Raw genomic sequence first — 14,233 nt, 5'->3', positions numbered from 1 at the left:
AAATTTGGATAATCATTTTTAAGAATATTACAAGTAGGATTTTTGTTCAGATACAGTTTGTGGTATAAACATTACTAAGATCCCTTTCAACTCTTAGATTTGGTTTAAAAGAATTTTTACTTAGTGGTAGCACAAAATCTCAACTCATACTTTCTCTTTGCTTCCATAAATCAAAGTTAACTGAACTGATTTTTAGTTTGTTTTGTTTTCATTTTTTCTTATTTTTGTTCTATATCTGTTAATATAGTCAAGGTATGGAAAGAAAGAAAATTGCACTGAGACAGAAAGGAAGATACTATTTTCTCAGCAGTACTTGGCACCTACATTAAAAACTGAATATTTTAGGTCATAAAAACCTCACAGTCAAATGCAGAAAAACAGAAATAGTAAGTGCTTCCTTTTCAGACCACTATGCAATAAAAAATTATATTCAATAAAGGGCCAGGGAAAGATAAATTCAAAACCAATTGGAAATTAAATAATCTAATTCTAAAGAATGACTGAGTCAAACAGCAAATCACAGAAACAATCTGTTAAGAGTTCAAATGTTGGAGTTTGTTCTCAGAGCACAGCCGGTTTAGAGGCTTAGAGCCCTTCGGATGTCTCCAAATCCAAAGGTTCTGTCCTTCAGCCTCTGCCTCTGCTTTCTTCTGCCTCCAACAGAGATGGAAGATCTCTCTTATCTCCTTCTGGGGAGCCCAGCACCAACTTGCCGCGGAGCTCCACTGAAATCCCAAAAGTGTTCTCTGCAGCAGAGTCGTTTCTCTCGAGTCTAGCGCGATCAGCCAGCCAAGAGGAAAAAATGTATTCTGGAATGGCTGTCTCGCCTTATATGTGAACCTTCTGAGAGAATGGGATTATGGGTTTTCTCCCATAGTGCTCTCTGGCCCAAAGAGCTTTAAGGTGTGGACTTTGAGTAAAGGTGGGAACACAAGCCTTGTCTTGATTAGTTCTACTTAGTACCTTGTTTCAGGTTCTGGCCAAAACAACTTCTTGTAAGATTAGATCAACTCTAATTACTTAGCAGTTAGTAAGGATTCCAACAACAATCCATAATTTCATCCAAGGAAATGACAAAAATGAGACAATATACCAAAACTTATAGGAAACACCCAAAGGAATGTTTAGGGAAATTTTCATATCTCTAAACAGTTACAGGAATAAAGCAGAGAAAGAGGAGATCAATGAATTGGGTATGCAACTAAAAAACAGCAACAATAACAACAACAACAAAACAAACAAAAAAACAGAAAAAGAACAAAATAAAAACCCAAAATTAAAAACCAAAAGAATACCAACAAAATCAGAAGTAAATTGTACACAGCAACAGCAAAATTATTCAATTCTCGACTATTAAAGTCTTGGTTCTTCTAAGTGATTCCATGATCCAAGGCAATCCAATTAAATCTTAAATATAAAACTCAATCTGCATCCAGAAAAAAAAAAAAAAAAAAAAAAAAAAAAACTATGGAAATTGGATGTAATGCTGTGTTCATTTTTTTCTGTTTTTTTTTCCTGTGTTTTTTCCCTTTTGTTATGAATTTTCTCTCTCAACATTACTTATAAAGAAATCTGTATTAAATATTACATACATGTATAACCAGAAAAAAAAGAAAAGAAAAGAAAAGGTATGGGGAGAGAAACTTCAAAGGAATTGTTGTTGCATAGAATTTGATACATCTTTATTAGCAAAGTGGATTAGAACCATTTTCTCTGATGTGACTGACTTTTTATCCTTTCCTATCATGTTATCTACTATTAAGATTTTACTTTTATAAAGATAAAATTCATATTCTGAGAAATTTTGGAAGAGAACTATTAGTATTTTGCAAACTATTCTATTCAAGAACAGCATTTGATAGTTACCAAACATTTATTTTTCAGTCAGAAAAGTATAGCCTTAAATTAAATGAAACTGCTTTAATAAACAGAACCTTAAATAGACCTTAAATTATATAGTTGTCACTTCAAAGGGAGAAGAATAAACTGCAGACAATAATGATGCTCTAAAATGAATCTCCATGTCATAAGAAAGCTTACATTGAAGAGACTGAAGCTCTTGTCCCAGGAGCTAGCAAACTTGAAGAAGTTGATTTCATTGATTTGTTTTTAGCTTGGCTTTAGGCCTTTTTGAAATAACTTGATATGTAGGTCATAAAACATACAAAATATAATAAAGAAGACCCAAACAATCAGAAAGCCAAGTTCAAATATCCATCAGCAAGCACTTGCAAGAAGAAAATAAAAGCCAGTCTACCCTTAGATAATTGAACTCTTGGCATTAGATTGGTCCTAATCAAATACTTAATAACTAAATTTCACTGACAAAGAATGTCAGCGAGAGCAATTTCCTTTCTAAATGTATTAACAATCTAAGATAATTTTGAGTAAAATATAAGTGGGAAAACAACAATAAAAACCATCACTCTTGGATCTTAACATATAATTTCAGTGTTATCTTATTTAAAGATTTCCCCCTCTAATCATGGATATGTGTAATTTTAGATTAAAATACTTTAAATAGGTATGTGATTTTCAAGACTCACCAATGGTCATTATTAACCAATACAGACACAGGACTTTTCCGTGCCTTGTAAATCACAGGTCTTATTTAACCATGGATTACATGTGGTCTATGCCTCTTATTCTCATCCCCAAGTAACCTTTTAAGGATTTTTATGTTATAGAGTACAGTCTGGAGATATACTTCATTATTTCTCTTGTCTGGTTTACTTTGTTCTTACCCATTTTGAAAGTAGTAAAACAATAATAACTCATTCTCAAATAGATATAATTCCAAACCCTTGGTTTCTCAGATAAATCGACTCCTCTAATATCTATGTTGCTTTAATGTAGAAGGAAAAGAATTAGGGTCTTTAATGTTTATAAACTTGACATGGTGTTTAAAACAAATTCCACTTCCCATCTGACTCCAGTTTCTCTTATTCATAATTTTATCCCAGTTATCCAGGTTGCCACAGCCCTAGTACCTCATTTTTCTTTCTTTACTAAGTTAACAACAAAGGTCTTGCTGTCTCTCCCAATATCTGCGACTGTTTCTCGTAATCACCTGAGCTACAGAAAACTGCATCTTTCTCATTCAATACTTTTGAACTCTATGAATCTACCCCATGTTAATACCTTATAGAAATGACATTTGTTCCAGTTCTTTCTTCAGAATTAAGTTTAACTTTATTCTCAAATGAGTATTTGTATTCTGTTTATAAAGATTCTCAGAATTTTAGTAACTTCCCCATTCATCCTTTCTTGGACTCGACTGAAAAAGCCCAAATCTTGTTGAAAGATACATGAGTGAGTATCACTGATCTAAAGCTGCTATTTATACTCATATTGTAATATGCTTTTCTTCCTAAATTGTATACTTTCCTTGGAAAAAAAATAGAAAAGGACACATGCACTGCACACATTGACTTAGAAAACTTCAAATGAACAATATCAGTGTTATATTTTATTTTGTTTATTTTATTGCCCACCTTTCAATTGGGTTTTTAGGATTTTACAATCTTCTTTGAATGATATTAACATGAGATAATATAATAGATAATCACCGACTGAAATTAAGATCATAAATTGACTCTGAGAATTATTCTAATTTTTGTTTGCCTCTATCTGTCAAATGGAGATACCAATATTTTCATTACTTATAGGTGGGTTGTAGGAAAGAAAATTAAAGTTTTAAAATTTGGCTTTTCATCATGTCTTTTATGTCATTTTATTTTTACTTTTCAAAAATGTTACCTTCATTTTGTAAATATTTTCTGATCATTCCTCTCCTTTCCCATATGTAATAATCATATTCAGGCCTCATATAGAATTTGGATTTCTATCCTAATGTACCTATCATATGATATTGAATCTTAACATTGTGTGTGAATTAATCAGCAAACAATCACTATTAAATGTCTAATATATACTTGAGAAACAAAAACAAAAAAAGAGTCCATAACTCGAAGGATGTTATATTTTATTGGGAGAGAAAACATGTACATCAATAAATATTTACACAATTTCTTTCTATCCCTATAATTCTTCATGATAGCTCTCCATCTCTGTTTCTTTCTATGGTATCTTATACAGAATGCAGGTACTGCCTACTCTTGATTGTTTATGTGGAAGCTTTGGGGAAGCTTTTAGTGACACTTCACTGAAGGTTCTACAGTGGGAGATAATGAAGCATCCCCTGTGGGATTGATAAATTGAGGGAGTTTTATGAAACACCAGATGTACAAAAGCCAGAACTAGTAGTCTCTCCATTTCTTTCTTCCTTTCTCTTTGTAAAGCTTGTGATCCATTTCTAGTTACAAAATTAATCCAAGGTATTTTTATCAAGGAGATACTAACATTTTCAGGCATTAGGAAATTTGTCATTAAGCAATTTGCACTATAGCTCAAAGTTGAAGAAATCTAGAGGTTTGGAAAAGGTAGAGTATGTCCTTCATCCTTCATTTTGAAGGGGACCAATCTAGCAGGACTTACCAGGTCACCAAGTTAAACAAAGAGACCATGAGTGCTAGGATAGTTTTGGAGAACTCAATTAAGTGGTATGATCTGAATGATTGTTATACAAAATAAAGCAAGAAAGTGAAGTTCCAAAGATAGGAGAGCCAAGAAATAACAGTCACAAAGTCTCAGGGAAGAGAAAATAATAGGAATAGTTCAACAGTGGTAAAAACAACAGAGGAGGCAAAAACCATGAGAGCTGAAGAAAGAGTGGAGAGGTTAGAAGTTAGACCACAAGGCTTGGAGACTTCAGAGAAAAGGCAGTCATGGTAAAAACTATAGGAGATGTTGTTTTCCTTTTGATGTTTGGCTGAATACAGAGAGTCTATAAGATTAAAATTAAAGAAACAGTAGGTTCTAGAAAAGATGTTTTCAAGGTTTTTTGATACGTGTGAACAATTTGTGGATTTGCTGTTTTAGGTAGAATAGAAGTAAGAAATTTATAGTGGGAGACTTTAGATTAGTGAGGGTGTGTCACTGTGGAGGCAATCTGAAAATGAAAGGGAATGGAATCAAATACAGGAGTCAGCTTTAACAAAGAGAAGGGCCACTTTATCATAAGCCATTGGAGTAAAGATGAAAAAAAAAACATGTAGGAAAGGGAATGAATTCTGAGATTTAGCTAAAGGGAGAAAAGAGAGTTCAGAATAAATGACCACTGTTTGCTCAGTAAAATAATCAAGTGATGAGATCAGAAGTCAACCTGTAAGATGGAGAGAATGGCAGGAAAGGTAATCATGGCCGGGATTAGAGCAAATTTTGTCTTCTTTCCCCCCAAAAAAAAGTTTGTCTGAAAATGGAAGGTGGATGAAACTATAACTAGAGGAGTGGTGGGATCTAAGGAAAGTGATTTTAGCTGAGATAATGAAGAAGGTTTTGCCATCGAAAATTTAATCTATTTTATTTTATTGGAATATATATATGTGTGTGTGTGTATATATAATATATATATATATATATATATATATAATGTATTTATTTTATTTTATTTTTTAAAAGTTTCAAAAATAGCTCTAGATAATGGCAGAGGGAAGAGTGGGGAGTGAAAGTATTGTTTTGCTAAAACAAAGGTCAAATTGAGGTTTGATAACATGAATTTGAAGTGAACCCAGGTAACTTTGTTGATTTTCTTTAGCCTCATGAAAATATCTTTAATGCATACAGAGGTAGAATATAAATACTATTGCTTCTAGAGCCAATTAGTATTCATTAAACATTTATTAAGTGTTTGTTATTTTCCAGGTACTGAATAAGCATTAGGCTTACAAAGAAAAGTAAAAGTCTGTACTCTCAAAAAGCTCAATCTTTAATGGGTGAGATGGCTTGTTTGTACATAGTTCTTTTCATGCTAAATGCAGTAAATAATCAATAAAAATAACTATACTAGGATTAAGAAGGATTTTAGTGGCCTTCCAATAGGAGGTAAAGTTTTAGTTGGAACTTGTGGATAGTCAATGGTATTTCCAGACTCAGGAAATTGAGATTTGCATAAGAAAGAATGTGTTAATGGTGTCTCAAGGGTAAGAAAAAATGAATGTTGTGGGGAGGAGGGAGTCATAAAGGAATTGGGATATCAGACAACAGATTTTTGTATTTGATTCTGGAGCTGAAAGTGAGTCACTCCAATTTATTGAGTAAGGTATTTATATGGTTGGACCTGTACTTCAGGAAGAGAAATTCACTTTGGACTGGAGTGGAGACAAGAAGACTTAGCATGTTAATACTATGCACTTCAAAGGAGAATAGACTAATGAATAATGGTAGTAAATGGAGAGTCAAGATCTCTATCTACAATCCTGTTATTTAAAAGAAATGGAATAGAATCACAAAATAAGGTTCTTATTAATAATTCCCTGATTCGTGGGCAGTCACATTAGCAGCAAGTATGAAGACACAACTTGACAATGTAAATGGCCATGGAGTCCAAGTCCTACTTTGTATTATATACTCATGCCTGTGGATGGGAAATCCTTTTCTTCTGTTCTTGTTTTTATTCAGCCACAGCATTGATTGTGAACAATCATAACAATCGTATCTGTTACATTCATTGAATTCTCAGGATGGTCTCTCAAGGTCCTCTTAGTCCTCATGGTCTCCCAATACCTCCAGCAGCAGCCATCACCCCAACAACCACAACAACCCAGCCCGGAACAAGGGATAACAAAAGTCCATCAAGATGCTTTGGTAGGGTTCCCCAAGACACGCATTGTTCACAACTCTATTATCCTCTTGGTGTTTACAGTTGCACTGTAGCCATGGCTAGGCCATCTGTTGAGCTTGCTCTGTGCCAGGGATGCTACAGTAGGAAACATGGGCATTTGGCCTGAATGAGTCTACAATCAATTACTGGAAAAGTCTGCTATCTCCTTGTGGCTAATTTTCTTATTTCTTTCTTTTCTTTGTTCTATCCTGGCAATTGAAATTCTGCTTTTGACTTGATATTTTAAAGTGACATTTAATAAGTAAATGAAAACTTTTTGTTTCACAAAAAAAAGGAGTTAAATGCTTTTACTTTTGAGGATAGACTTAAGTTTAACAGAACTTCACAAAGAAATTTCAAAAGTATGTAGGAGTGACATTTACTGACCTTTCTACTTTCTGAATGACTATCTCACTCTTGAGTAATATGGAAACATTAGGAGGCTCATTAACTCATTCAGACAACTAATTATTTGTTTAAACTAAGCATATTTATTGACTCCTTTATATACTCAGCAACATCAAAATAATAATGTACTCTGTAGCTATCCAAGCAGGTGCCATTCTGTGCTTTTTCTCTACTTTTCTAGGCTCCCTCATTCCAAATCTGGGAAGATATCTTCCAGTCTATGTAGTACAAATAAACACTATTTTTAAGTTTTATGAAACTATTGGCTATTTACAGATTATTTTATCTTCACATTTTTAAGTCCTAAAAATATCAACTGTTAATTTCTATATTTTAAATATAATTCAGCTTTCAAGCTGTGGGATATTCCAAAATTGGGGTAGAAGATCTAGGCTGAATTTGTGTGAAAGAGAAGTTTAGAGTCAATTGTTGTTTTAAGAAAAGGCTATGACTGTTTGGTGTCATTTTTCATCTTTTTTTAAACTTCATAATATATAGAGTGATAAAGACACTATAATGGTGTTTTTATTTAAAACAGAGGGAATCTCCATGTTCTTTTCCAGACTATATTATTATTATTATTATTATTCTATTATTATAATTATTCTATATTAGTTATATAGAAGATGTAATTGAGAACAAGCAAACAAGCAGGGAAAAAATGGAGTAATGAAGCCAAGAAGGAAGGAAAGTTATAAACAAAGTAAAATAATACCCTGTGTCTCAATATGGTTATCTTCTAATGAATAATCCAGATTTGGGTATATGGAAACATATGTACTGTATGATATAGTGAAAAATATCTGGATTTTGGCTTATGAGTACATTCATTGAAATCTTGCTTCCAGAGTTTACTCCCTCTGTGATTTTTGTTTGTTTTGATTTGATTCCTGGTTTTCACTTTTCTTCTCCATAAAATGAAAATGTTCAACTAAATGGCCTTTGATGTCTCTTTTGCTTCTAGGAATTTAATCCAAAATGTGACAGATTTTTAAAAATGAACCAATAGGGGAAAAAAGAAGGAAATAAAACTGATAGGAATGAGCAAAAATAAAATCTCATAAATCCTAAAATATTTTACCATATTCTTTTCTCTGTACTAGAAAAAGTTGGATTTTGTAACACATAGAAAAGAGAAAAAGAGTTAATTTGCTCTTTCCCATATATCACTAATGTTTGTCAGTCTCTGAATATTACTCGAGGAAACATACCAGGATATTTTGCCATTGTTAGCATTGATACTAGGGATCATATGCACTGAAAATACTCAACAACTTTTGCTGGCTAAGTGATTTTTGGTTGTAATCTCAAGTCTTTTCCTTTCCTCTATATCATATTCCAAGCCTTTCTTTCTTTCTTTTTTTTTTTAAATGTAGAAGCTGCCAAATCCTGTGTAATCCTGGCTAGCTCTAGGATATTTGGAGTGTTTCTCTTTGGGTGCTTGAAGTACTTCCTCCCTAATCTATGAGCTCTAGAATTTGGCTATAATATTCAGTTTGTGTTCAGTTTGTGATTTTTTTCACACAATGATTACTGGATGCTTTCCATTTTTCATTTTGCTTTCTAGTTATAACATATTATCATTTTTATTTTTATTTTATTTATTATGGCTTTTAGGTAGTTCAATCTACTGAACTTCTGACTCTATTTTCTAGATCAGTTATTTTTAACATGAGAAATTTCACATTTTCTTCTATCTTCTTTTCCTTTTTTTGCTTTTATTTTATAGTATCTTGATGTTTCATAGAGTTTTTGGCTTCAACTTGTTCAGTTCTTAATTTTAAAGAATTATTTTCTTCAGTGAATTTTTGTACTTTCTTTTCCATTTGGTCAATTTTATTTTTAGGCAGTTATTTTCCTTGGTAAATTTATATGTATCTTCTCCCATGGTGCCAATTCCTTTTATTGAATTTCTCTTGAATAATTCTCATTTTCCCCCATTACTTTTCTAATATAAATTTCAAAATCTTTGTTAAGATCTCCCAGGAATTCTTTTTTGGGCCTGAGACCAAATCACATATTTCTTTGAGGTTTTGCATATTGCCATTTTGTCTCTATTGTTCTTTTTTAAGTTTATGCTTTTTATGTTTATGCTTTGTTCCTTTCTGTTACCATAGTAAATTTCTATAATGCAGTTCTTTTATTTTTTTTTTTTTGCTCATTTTTTGCTTTTTTGTGACTTAGTGTTTTTATGTGAGAATTGAGCTTTGTCCCACACTGTCCCAAGGTTTTTCTTTGTTTATTTTTATTTGTTTTTCCTGGGACTTAGTCTTGCTTAGCAGTCTTACTGTTGGTTTTCATTGGAAGTCTGGGCTCAGCTGCTTGCTCTCCTTGGTGAGTAGCACCCTTCTGGTTTGTTCTGGGGAAATAGGATCTGCCTGTTGGCCTCCCCTAGGTGTGTGGTTTAAATGCTGGTCTGTTCCAGGGTTGGGGATCTGCTGCTAGGTTGCTATGGAAACAGAAGCTCTTTGCTAGCAGGTCCCAGGTGTGTGGGGTCTCGCAGTTGGTCGGAGCTTCACTACTGGTCAGCAGTGGGGACAAGTCATAGCTGTTGGCCTGTCCTGGAGGTTGTGTTCCTTGAGTGGGTCCTAGCTATGTTGCACAGATTGCTCATTTGCTTAGAGATCTGCTAGTAGGGCCTCCTTTATGCAATTCTCCAGACTTAGAGCTTTGCTGTAAATCCCCCAACTTCACTCCTTCTGTGAGGCTGTTTCTGTTCCCCTCCCACAGCAGTGAAACAGATCTTTTCTGTTATGCTGATAAATTGCTTCCCTGCTCCTATATAAATTGTGAGATGATCTTCTTGTTTTTTGGAGGGGAATTTAGGAGGATTTCAGAGTTTCCCTGCCTTATTCTGCCATACTGGTCCCAGAAGTCCATATAATCACTTTAGACCCAGATTTTCAACATTCCTATATAACAAAGAAATCTTTTGGATATTGTGCCTCTTCATGTCTGGTTTTGAGGCTATAAAAAGTGACTATTTCTATTTCTTGATTTTTATCTGCTACTTATTTTTCTGTTTTTCTTATATGCTTTGCTATATGATATGTGGATTTTATTTTATCCATTGATGGAGAGCTTATTAGATGAGTGCTAAAGTCATATTTACATAATGATAATTATCATATCAGTGTGTGATATCACATGCTCTTGATATCAAGAGTTCTCAGATTCATGTAAAACCAATGCAGTAAAAATTATCATCAGAGTGAGATTATATCTACACAATACTGATATTTAGCTGGATCTCTCAGATCGGTTATCTAATTGCTTTGCCACCATATGCTCTGCTAGAATTTAGGTTATTCCATAAATTTATCTGACATATGCCTGTTATATTCAGCATTAATGAGTATAAGTGACTAACCTTAGTCTATCCCTTCTTGAGTTAAAAACAGTCTGTTTTATAGCCTAGCAATATAGGATCCTTCCTCATACTCTACCTTGAAATCCACATATTTAGCCCAATTAATTCAAGCGTTGATTAATATTAATGGGAGGCCATTGGGTCAGAATTAGGAGGGCAAATTGAACTGTCTGCTAAAGTCATGGAAAGCAGGGCTTTTAGAAAAATAACATAGAATTATAGACAGAAATATCCCGTTTCCTTGTGCCTCATAAAATGTTTCCATTAACTTCCCAGCAGCCGGGTCATAAGTTTTTGCTAGTCCGATTTAACCATTGGACGGAAAGGAAGATGAAATTGTGATACCTGTGAAGTTTTAGGTCTTTTTAATTCAGGGACTGATAGGTCCCAATCATGTGACACTGTCTAGGGAAGGCAAATTCATATGGGTTAACTAAGATATTCTGGCCAAATCAGGGAAACAGAAAGTCACTAAGAATTTTGTCTAGATACCTCAAAGGCATGTTACAGAATGTCAAAGAGAAGTCAATGGCTTTGTAAAGTTGCCCGCATTACTTCTAGAATTGAAATTATTCTCTTCTTGCTTTTTTGTCTTTTTGTTTTAGAAAATCTAGCTTTCTTCTAAGACTTTATAGAGCATCTCAATGTCTGCCAGGCATATAGAAAAATATAAATATTATTTAGATGAGAAAATATTTTATGATTCATCATTCAAATCCAATATATCAAGAATTTGAGGATACACATGCAACTAATAAAGAAAAAAGTCTCTCTAACATAACACACGTTATATTACAAAGCAGTATTTATCAAAAACAATTGGGAACTAGCTAAGAAATATAGTGGTGGGTAGTAGAACAGAAGAAATACACAATACATAGTGAATGACCATAGAAAATCCCACGTTCAATTAAACCCCAAGATCCAAGCTTCTGGGATAATAATTCACTATTTGATGCCTCTTTTCCCCCTTCCAAAAAAAAAAAAAAAAAAAAAAAACACTGCTAGAAAAGCTGGGAAACAGTTTGGCAGTTAGGTATAGATCAATATTTTTTAATTGTAGCAAGTTTATTTATTTATAATATACATTGCTTTATGAATCATGTTGGAAGAGAAAAATCAGAACAAAAGGGAAAAATCATGGGAAAGATTAAAAAAAATAGAAAAATGAAGTGAGCATAGCATGTATTGATTTACATTCAGTCTCCTTTGATCTTTTTCTGGATGCAAATGGCATTTTTCTGTCCAAAATCTACTGGAATTGCTCCAGATCCCTGAACCACTGAGAAGAACCAAGTCTTCCGTAGTTAATTATTACACATTCTTGCTGTTATTGTGTACGATGTATTCCTGGTTCCACTCGTTTCACTCAGCATTGGTTCATGTAATCTTTATAGACCTTTTCTATACTCGGCTCGTTCATCATTTTTATAGAACAATACTATTTCGTTGCCTTCATATATTACAGCTTGTTCAGTCATTCCCCAATTGATGGACATCCATTCTTTTTCAATATTTTGCTACCACAAAAAGAGATTCTACAAACATTTTTGCACATGTGGGTCCTTTTCCCTCCTTTATGATTTCCTTGAGATACAGACCCAGTAATGTCCCTGCTAGGTCAAAGGATACACATAGTTGGGTTACCAGATTGTTCCAGATTGCTCTCCAGAAGGATTGGATCATTTCATAACTCCACCAATAGTATATTAGTTGCTAGTTTTCCCACATCCCCTCCAACATTTATCATTCTCTTTTTCTGTCATCTTAGCCAATCTGAGAGCTGTGAGGTGGTACCTCAGAGGTGTTTTATTGTGCAATACTCTACTCATTAGTGATTTAGAGCATTTTTTCATGTAACTATATAAATGGCTTTAATTTAATCATCTGAACATTGTTCATATTCTTTGACCATTTATCAAGTGGTCAATGACTTGTATTTTTATAACTCTGACCCAGTTCTTTATATATTTTAGAAAGAAGACCATTATCAGATATATGAGCTATAAAGATTTTTTCCCCAGCTTTGTACTTCTCCTTTTAATCTTATTTCTGTTGGTTCTGTTTGTGCAATAACCTTTTAATTTAATCTAATCAGAGTTTTGCCTTTCATAATGTTCTCTAATTTTTCTTTGGTCATAAATTCCTCCCTTCTTCAAAGATCTGAGAGGTAAAGTATCCTTTATTCTCCTAATTTGTTTTTGGTATCATCTTTTATACCCTAATCATGTATCCATTTTGACCTTATTTTGGTGTGAGGTGTGAGATGTAGGTGTATGCAGAGTTTCTGACGTATCATTTTCCATTTACCCAGCAATATTCATGAAATAGTGAGTTCTTATTCCAGAAGCTAAAGTTTGGTGGTAGACTAATATATTACATTATATATACCAACATAAGGTCAAAATGGGCGCACGATTTTGATATAAATCATAATGTTGTAAGCAAATTAGGGCATTTATGTCAGATTTATAGATATGAGGAGAATTTGTGACCAAATAAAATATTACATGTAATTCAGAATGGAAAATTAATAATTTTAGTGACATTAAGCTAAAAGTGTTTTTGCACAAACTAAACCAATGTAACCCATATTAGAAGAGAAAAAAAAACTGGCACAAAATATATAGTAAATTTTTCATTTGTCAACTATATAGAAAACTGAATCAAATTTATAAGAATGTGAGTCATTTCCAACTAATAAATGATCAAAAGCTATGAAGTAGTTTTCACATGAAGAAACCAAAGCTATCTATAGTCATATGAAAAAGTGCTCCAAATTACTACTGATGAGAGAGATGCTAATTAAAAATCATTTAAATCATCACCCCACACTTATCAGATTGGTTAATATGTGAGAAAAGAAAAGAAATATATTGAGAATGTAGGGAAAATAGGCTACTAATGCACTGCTGGTGGAACGCTAAACCAGTCCTGCTCTTGTGGAAAGTAATTTGAAACCATGCCCACAGAGCTATAAAACTGTATGTATCCTTTGACAAAGAAATAGCTCTATTATATTTTAAAAAAAGAATTTGAATATTTATGTCAGCTCTTTTTGTGATATCAAAAGATTAGAAATTGAGGAAATGCCCATGAATTGAAGAATAGATGAACAAATTGTTGTATATGAATATAATGGAATAGTATTATTCTATAAAAGTGAATAAAGATGTTTTCAGAAAAACCTGAAAAGACTTACATGAACTGATCCAGAATGTAGAGGGCATTGTACACAGTAATAGCAACACTGTATGATAATCAGCTGTGAATGACAACCCTTCTCAGCAATCTAGTGATTTAAGAACATTCTGAAAATTCATAATCAAAAATGCTATCCGTCTCTAGAGAAAGAACTGATGAAGCCAGAATGTAGATACAAATACAATGTTTTTTCATTTTTATTTCTTGCTTTCTTTTATAACCTGATTAATATGTAAATATATTTTGCTTGATAATCCATGTGTAACCAATATCAAATTGTCTGCTTTCGACTGTAGGGAGAGGCAAGGAGGGAAGAAAAGAATTTGGGACTCAAAATAAATAATAACAGAAAAAAACACCTAATGTAATAAACTTAAAAAATTGTAATTAGAAATATTTGGGAAAAAAAGAAAATCCTCTCCTAGAGGGTATTTTATTATAGTTATTTTCCCTTTTGTCCTTGAAAAGTTTATTAACATGTTCAGTAGAAATAGATCGGGGGGAAAAAAGAGTATAATGTTTTCAAAAAA

The sequence above is a fragment of the Antechinus flavipes genome, chromosome 6 (genome assembly GCF_016432865.1).
Source record: "Antechinus flavipes isolate AdamAnt ecotype Samford, QLD, Australia chromosome 6, AdamAnt_v2, whole genome shotgun sequence".
Taxonomy (NCBI): Eukaryota; Metazoa; Chordata; class Mammalia; order Dasyuromorphia; family Dasyuridae; genus Antechinus; species Antechinus flavipes.
The sequence above is the reverse complement of the archived record's forward strand: the minus strand, read 5'-3'. Positions refer to the sequence as shown.